The sequence below is a fragment of the Triticum urartu genome, chromosome 5A, assembly GCF_056163025.1.
Source record: "Triticum urartu cultivar PI428250 chromosome 5A, HENAU_Tu73, whole genome shotgun sequence".
Classification (NCBI taxonomy): Eukaryota; Viridiplantae; Streptophyta; class Magnoliopsida; order Poales; family Poaceae; genus Triticum; species Triticum urartu.
Window position 1 is genome coordinate 35130478 of NC_141877.1, and position 7639 is coordinate 35138116.

At 47.0% G+C, this 7639-nt stretch overlaps 1 pseudogene; it reads left to right on the top strand.

Annotated features, from left to right (window-relative positions):
- The first annotated feature begins 226 nt into the window (after positions 1 to 226).
- Positions 227 to 1252, top strand: LOC125506690 (nematode resistance protein-like HSPRO1; annotated as a pseudogene).
- Positions 1253 to 7639: the final 6387 nt, after the last annotated feature.

A 7639-nucleotide genomic window follows, 5' to 3' on the forward strand; every position in this document is an offset into this window, starting at 1 on the left:
CCTATGCGCACGACGAATCTTTCTCAATCTTCTTCGCCCATCGTGCAGCCGTTGTCGCCGGCACCTCCTCCGCCCACTCAGCTCTCCAGGAGCTCAGCCCGGGCTCCGACCACGGGATCGTCGACTCCTCTCGCGCCCTCATCGTAGCCGTTGTTGCTGCTGGCCGTCCTCATCGGATCACTAAGGAGCACCTCGAGGAGTACCGCATGGCGATGCATTGGTGTGCATGCCAGCGAGGCCCGCCTCCTCCTGCGCCTCGCCCGCCCTCTCCCTCGGCTTCCGAGAGCCCAACCTCCCCGGCAATCCCATGCTTACGTACGACAGTGTCGTGCAGCTGCACGCCCTCAAGACCTCGGTCGTGCCGGAGCCCAAGACCAGCTACCACAACTGGGAGAACGAGGCGGCCTTCAATATCCACCAGATTCTTTAATCCTGGTCGTATGTGTCTCTTAGGTTCTCACCTGCCTGAGCAACCGGATCCAATCGAAGGAGTGGGTGGCGGCGGCGGATGATACTGGAGCAGATCTAGAAGCTGGTTGATCGAGGACCTACGGCTGATGGACCAGGACGATCTCCTGCGGCTCTAGAGCTAGCACGTGATACGGCCGTGCCTGAAGGCACTGACTCTTCCTTCTGTTTCCTATCCAGATCGATCCCTGCTGCACGCCGCGAACACCACGAGAGACATCAAGAAGCCGGTGCCGTGTGTCATCGGCTTCGAGGTGAACCCCAAAGGCGGGCTAAGGGCGCAAGAGATGGCCATGAGGCTGTACCATGTCCGGAGGCGCGGGAAGGCGAGGATCCCCACAAGATCGAGCTGCTGTAGGGCGGATCCAGTCTGGAAATTACCCGGTGTCCATATGGAAAAACACATGCCTACATGTCAAACAATTAATGACCTACACACTAAATCAATGGATTATATTAAGCAAGTGCATATTGTACCCGGTGCCAGTGACATCGGCTAGCTGTACATAGCTACGCCCTGCCTGTAGGCTTTTTCCAGTCCATGTAGGCGACCGTGCGGAGCTTCTTCTTCGTGTACCGGCAGGTCATGGCGGCGGTGTGTGGCATGGTGGAGGCGTCAGTCAACTGGGCGCTATTCGTGCCGGCGGAGGGGAGGGACCCCTTGTCGCAGATGTTCCTCCGCCCACACCAGCAAACGCCGCCCACCGCTGCCGTCCCAAGCAGGTGTTGCCTCACCGTTTTCTGGCTCTTCTACCGTTTGGTTATGAACAGAAAACTGAGGTGAGTTGTGATTTTCTGAATCTGGGAAGGGAATTAGAAAAACTTCAGAGGAAGTAGGAGGCGTTGTTTAAGTATACTGCCTTCAACCTGGTCAATATGTTCCTCCTTGCATTTGCTCCAATACATGAAACATGAAATGAAAATCCCGCAATGATGTAAAAGACGTAATTAGTAAACTTACGTGTTTTTCATTTGTAGATGCCTTTTGACTCCTATAAGTTTCATAAAATATATTTTCCATCAAACGCTATGTTTCTTATGCATGAAAAAAGATACGCAACTCTAGGGAGAAAGAGTGCACGTGATCGCTGGAGAGTGGAGACAGTGGATAAGGTGTGAACCACGTGATCATTGCAATGCTTTGCTACTTACCATTTGCATGTGGAGGATGCTCCCGCGTGATTGGCAATGCATGCTAATTAGTGTAGAAAATTATAAGATGATAATATTCGTTGTATTGATCTGATCCTTGTGTAGGGTATATATAGAAGTACATGTAAGGAAGAGAGACTTGGAGTAGAGGGCAAGTCATACATGATTTAATATATTGTATCTCTAACTCTTATCTCTATCTCAAAAACAATATACTTCTAACATTCCCCCTCTGTCGTAGCGGGAGTGAACCAGATGATTATGACTGAATTTGAAGCCTTGCGCTTTCGTCCTCTTCTTCGCTGTGCCATCATCAACCGCATCTCTGATGGGTCGACACTTAGGGCGGTGACTGCATCCCCTTCTGGTGCCTCCCTTGACTCGCCCTATTCCCTCCCGCAGTCATAGCGGGAGTGGGGTGGGCGCTAGTGACGACGTGGACGCTGTTGACTAGAGTTATTGCCGATGAGTTGCTATAGACGTAGCCATTAATGTCGAGGTAGCCGATCATGGTGATGTAGCCATGGTCGATATGGTGTGGTCGTCGTGGATGATGAAGCCGCACAAAACCGGAGGCGCAAAAAAATGCGCTATGACGGAGCTGCAGACGTGGAAAATGCACCTTGGGGATGTCAGAGGGTGCCGTCGGCGATGAGTCCAACGGTTTTGTCAAGACCGGAGGAAGCCCATCGAGCACACATCGGTTTTGGCAGAACCGTGTGGTCGTGTAAGGTTATCACTGTAGTGATGCTGTGTCGATGCAGTCATCTGTCATGGATGACGCGGTCATTGCCGTCGTCGAAGTCGTGTCTTGCAGAAAAGTCTGTCAGAGGATGCTAGGTGTCCATCTTGTGGACGAGGCAGCGGCGTGTTGATGAAGATGTTGGTGAAGACCAGGTTGATGAAGACCTTGACGATGAAGTGTCGGCAATAGTGTTGCAGCGGCGTGTCGACGATGATGTCGCTTGAAGGCGTCCCTCGTGGCGATGATGTGTCGATGTCGTGTCACGCCGGAGAAGTCGATGAAGAATTTGCAGTCTTTTTCCACACTGGCTTGGCGTGTAGTTGGCGCTGTTGTCGCTTCTCGGGCTCGACGTTGATCTTGACTCGTAGTCTGTTATAGTCATACAACTTGATGTCGTGGTTCAGCCCGGTGTAGTTCGGCTTGATGCAGCGCAGATTGTTCAGTCGCTCGGTGCAGTTTGCCGGCTCAGTGGCCCGATGGTCGACAACGTGTCACAACCGAGGCTGGAGATGCGTGGCTGTCGCAGGTCAACGAAGGCTCGAAGGGCTTGATGTAGAGACTGGTGCTGAAGTCTATCGATGCATATATGCTCATGCATGTGGTGCTAGCTGCACGGGAACGTCATGAACTCCTACATGTGCATGAGGCCTAACCTTGCATGGATCCTGAAGCTGGCCGCTCGCCGTGTTGCACCTCGGTCGTCTAGATCGAAGGCAGCTGAAGTCTCTTGCCCAAGTCCATGGATCGCATGCGTCTGCACCTGTTGATGAAGATCTGCACGTGTGTGTATCTGCCTCTGATCCGCGGCAGGCTCGCCACACCTGGTCCACGCGAGGGTTGCTGTTCGATCTGCTTCGCAGACGAGAAGGGCTCCACGCATAGCCGTCTCCGCGGCGCGTGGACATCATTGTTGGAGTAGATGCGACAAGGTGTCCCCTGTTGATGCCGAAGGAGCGCTGCTGCTGGACGGGCGTGTCGAGGTGTCGGCCGGGGATCCGCGTGCGAGAGCCTGCCCTCCTGTGATCGGGCCGGGCGTGATCTTGTCCGCTGTGGCTAGTTCGCCTCGTGGTCGTCTCATGCTGATGCAATCGTCAAGGATCGATCTGCACTGGTTTTCACCGGATAGAGGGTCGTCTCATGCTGATGGATTTGAGAAATTGGGAAATTGGAAACCTATATGATGTTGAAAATATGAGAAAAGTAATACGAGATTTAATTCGAATAAACAAAAGATAAATCATGAAAGCACTAGCAGAGATTAAACTAATCATGCGAACTAGTATAGTAGATGAACATATCACATCTACAACACATTCTAGAAATATGAATTCTACCACGATTTCAAACAAGAAGGAAAGAATCACATACGATGCAGCAGGAGCAACACCGCCGACATTGATGTTATCGCCCATGTCGTCGAGGATGAGGTTGCCGAGGTCGGGGAAGAAGTCGTCGTTGGCGTAGTCGTCGCTGCCAGCAGTCGCGCGAGTGCGCTCCCCAAAAACCTGATCGCCCCTCTCCCGTACAGGATCACGAGAGGCGGGGTTCCGGAGGCCTGTTGTCCCTTCTCGCAGTTCACGCCAGAAGGAGGGATGGAGAAGTCTTGCGTGGCGGCGCAATGCTCTGGAACAGTGGTGCGAAACCATACGATGCGGCCGCAGCTAGGTAGACGTCTGCCTTACTATATAATGCGGGCCGGGTAGGTCGTGGAGAGAACCCCACGTCCAAGTAATAGCCCCATGATCCAAAAGGATCGGAAATGGCTGAGTAATTAATGCGTCCATTAATTATTAACTAATGACTTATTAATTATTCTCGAGCAGCAAAAATATATAATACATGCATAGCTTTGTCCTCGGCCCGGCTCATTCCCGCAACCCGCGGCGCGTCGTGTCGCGTCGTGACGAGGCGTGGCGTGGCGAGGCGAGCGAGGAGAAGCAGTGCGCGTGTAGGTCTCCTCTTCTCATGCTCATACAAGTGATAAAAGAGCTCACCTTATAAAGAGGTGCAACTCTCTCTCAACTTATGGCGTGGAACTAAACTTTAGTCTCACTCACACCACTCACATGTGTGCATGAATGGGCCAAGAGAATTTTAGAATTTTAGTTGGGCTTTGGGCCAATAGCCCGCTAGCAAATTCAAACAATCCCCCACAAAGTCTCATTGTCACATATCATTGTTTAGTTCCAAATCATTGTTTATATACCAGTGCTCAGTGGAGACTGTTAATTTGAACTTCCACTTAGAGGTTTATACTAGACTAGGTCACAACTTGAATAGTGAACTGTGCCTTGAACTATAAGTTTTCTGCGAGACTAGTTTCACACAAATTCTTGACCGATACTGGGCTCCCGCAAGGCTTCCCCGCGGATGGAGCGTATACGTCATACTCCAGGGCCTTTCATGAATTTATTAGAGAGCACCCAATTCTCATAGACTGCGACGTTAACAATCAAATTCATATAGGTGTGTTCCTCAGGAGATGCTCTGTAGGACAACATCTCTGCTTACCCGAATAAGCCACTTGGAACACATTAAGATAAGTATCAACCTGCCATGTAGATCAGGAGAGTATTGCATCTTCACGGAGTGGGATAATTAACACAGGGATACTCTCCTCCCCGCTGACCAACATCTTGTCTCCCACTTCTACTTCACAGGATCTCCGATCACATAGAGTGGGCTACTGATACGTCTCCAACGTATCTATAATTTTTGATTGTTTCATGCTATTATATTATCTGTTTTGGATGTTTAATGGGCTTTAATATGCTCTTTATATTATTTTTGGGATTAACCTATTAACCGGAGGCCCGATGCTAGTTTCTGTTTTTTTTGCCTATTTTAGAGTTTTGCAGAAAAGGAATACCAAACGGAGTCCAAATGGAATGAAACATTCGAGATGATCTTTCTTGGACCGAAAGCAAACCAGGAGACTTGGAGTGGAAGTCTGGAACTCCGCGAGGCGACCACGAGGCAGGAAGGCGCGCCAAGGGGGGGGGGGGTAGGCGCGCCCCCACCCTCGTGGGCCCCACGTAGCTCCATCGACGTACTTTTTTCGCCTATATATACTCTTATACCCTAGATCGACCGCAGAGAGCCATGAAACCACTTTTCCACCGCCGCAACCTTCTGTACCCGTGAGATCCCATCTTGGGGCCTTTTCCGGCGATCTGCCAGCGGGGGAATCGATCACGGAGGGCTTCTACATCAACACCATAGCCTCTTCGATGAAGCATGAGTAGTTTACCACAGAACTTCACGTCCATAGTTATTAGCTAGATGGCTTCTTCTCTCTCTTTGATTCTCAATACAAAGTTCTCCTCGATGTTCTTGGAGATCTATTCGATGTAATATTCTTTTGCGATGTGTTTGCCGAGATCCAAACGAATTGTGGGTTTATGAACAAGATTATCTATGAATATTATTTGGTTCTTCTCTGAATTCTTATATGCATGATTTGATATCTTTGCAAGTCTCTTCAAATTATTGGTTTAGTTTGTCCTACTAGATTGATCTTTCTTGCAATGGGAGAAGTGCTTAGCTTTGGGTTCAATCTTGCAGTTTCCTTTCCTAGTGACAGTAGGGGCAGCTAGGCACGTATTGTATTGTTGCCATCGATTATAAAAAGATGGGTTTTATATCATATTGTTTGAGTTTATCCCTCTACTTCATGTCATCTTGCTTAAAGCCTTACTCCGTTCTTATGAACGTAATACTCTAGATGCATGTTGGATAGTGGTCGATGTGTGGAGTAATACTGGTAGATGCAGAATCGTTTCGATCTACTTGATACGGACGTGATGCCTATATTCATGATCATTGCCTTAGATATTCTCATAACTATGCGCGTTTCTATCAATTGCTCGGCAATAATTTGTTCACCCACCATAATACATGCTATGTTGAGAGAAGCCACTAGTGAAACCTATGCCCCCCGTGTCCCTTTCTTATTATATTGCATCTCTTTTATTTACATCGCATCTCGTTTACTATTTTGCAATCTTTACTTTGCAATCTATACATCAAAAATAACAAAAATATTTACTTTACTATCTTTATCAGATCTCACTTTTGCGAGTGAACGTGAATGGGTTGACAACCCTTTTATCGCGTTGGTTGCAAGGTTCTTGATTGTTTGTGCAGGTACTATATGACTTGTGCGTTGTCTCCTACTGGATTGATACCTTGGTTCTCAAAAACTGAGGAAAATACTTACACTACTTTGCTGCATCACCCTTTCCTCTTCAAGGGAAAACCAACACATGCTCAAGAGGTAGCGAGAAGGATTTTTGGCGCCGTTGCCGGGGAGATCTACGCCAAGTCAAGACATACCAAGTACCCATCATAAACTCTTCTCCCTCGCATTACATTATTTGCCATTCTCCTCTCGTTTTCCTCTCCCCCACTTCTAAAATGATTTTCGAAACCCTTTGCCTTTTCTTCGCCCTTGTTCTGTTCGTCCTTCCGTTTGCTCGTATTACCATGTGCCTTCTATTTGCTTGCATCCATGCTTGCTAAAAATCTATTGATATGGATCCTCATCCACTTGCTAATATTTTTAAAAGATCCAATTATGATGAACCAATTGCTAGTGAGTTGAGTGCACTAGATTATCTTTATGAGGTTTTGCTTGAAATTCATGAATCTAAAAACTTTGATGAAGTGTTGAAAGAAGAAAATTATAAAGTGATTCACGATAGCCCTTGAATGAAAAGTATGATTGCAATGATGTTATTATAAATTCTATTAATATCAATTGTGCTAATAATATGCACCCTAAGCTTGGGGATACTAATTTTGCTATGTCTGCTACTTTTTGCAATGATCATGATTGGGGTGATTCTTCTTATAATCTTAAAAGTTTATTTAAGCCCCATGATGAATATGAGATTGATAATAATGTTTGAAATATTGAAAGTGGGTTTGGAAGAGTGTCAACTTTAGATCCCACGTATTTGGAGAATGTTCAATCTTATGCAATTTTTGATAAAAGTGGGTTTGGAGAGGTCATGACTTTAGTTAATGTTAATCCCACTATTTTGGAAGAGTGTCAACTTCGCATGCATGTGGATCGTGTTGAGAATATATTATGTGATAGCTATTTTGTTGAATTTGCTTATGATCTTATATGTAATTATTATGAGAGAGGAAAATATGGTTGTAGAAATTTTCATGTTACTAAATTACCTCTCTTCATGTTGAGATTGCTATCGTCTCTTTCTTCTTCCTTGCACATGTTAGTTTTTGCTTGCCTTGATAATTTATTTTCTT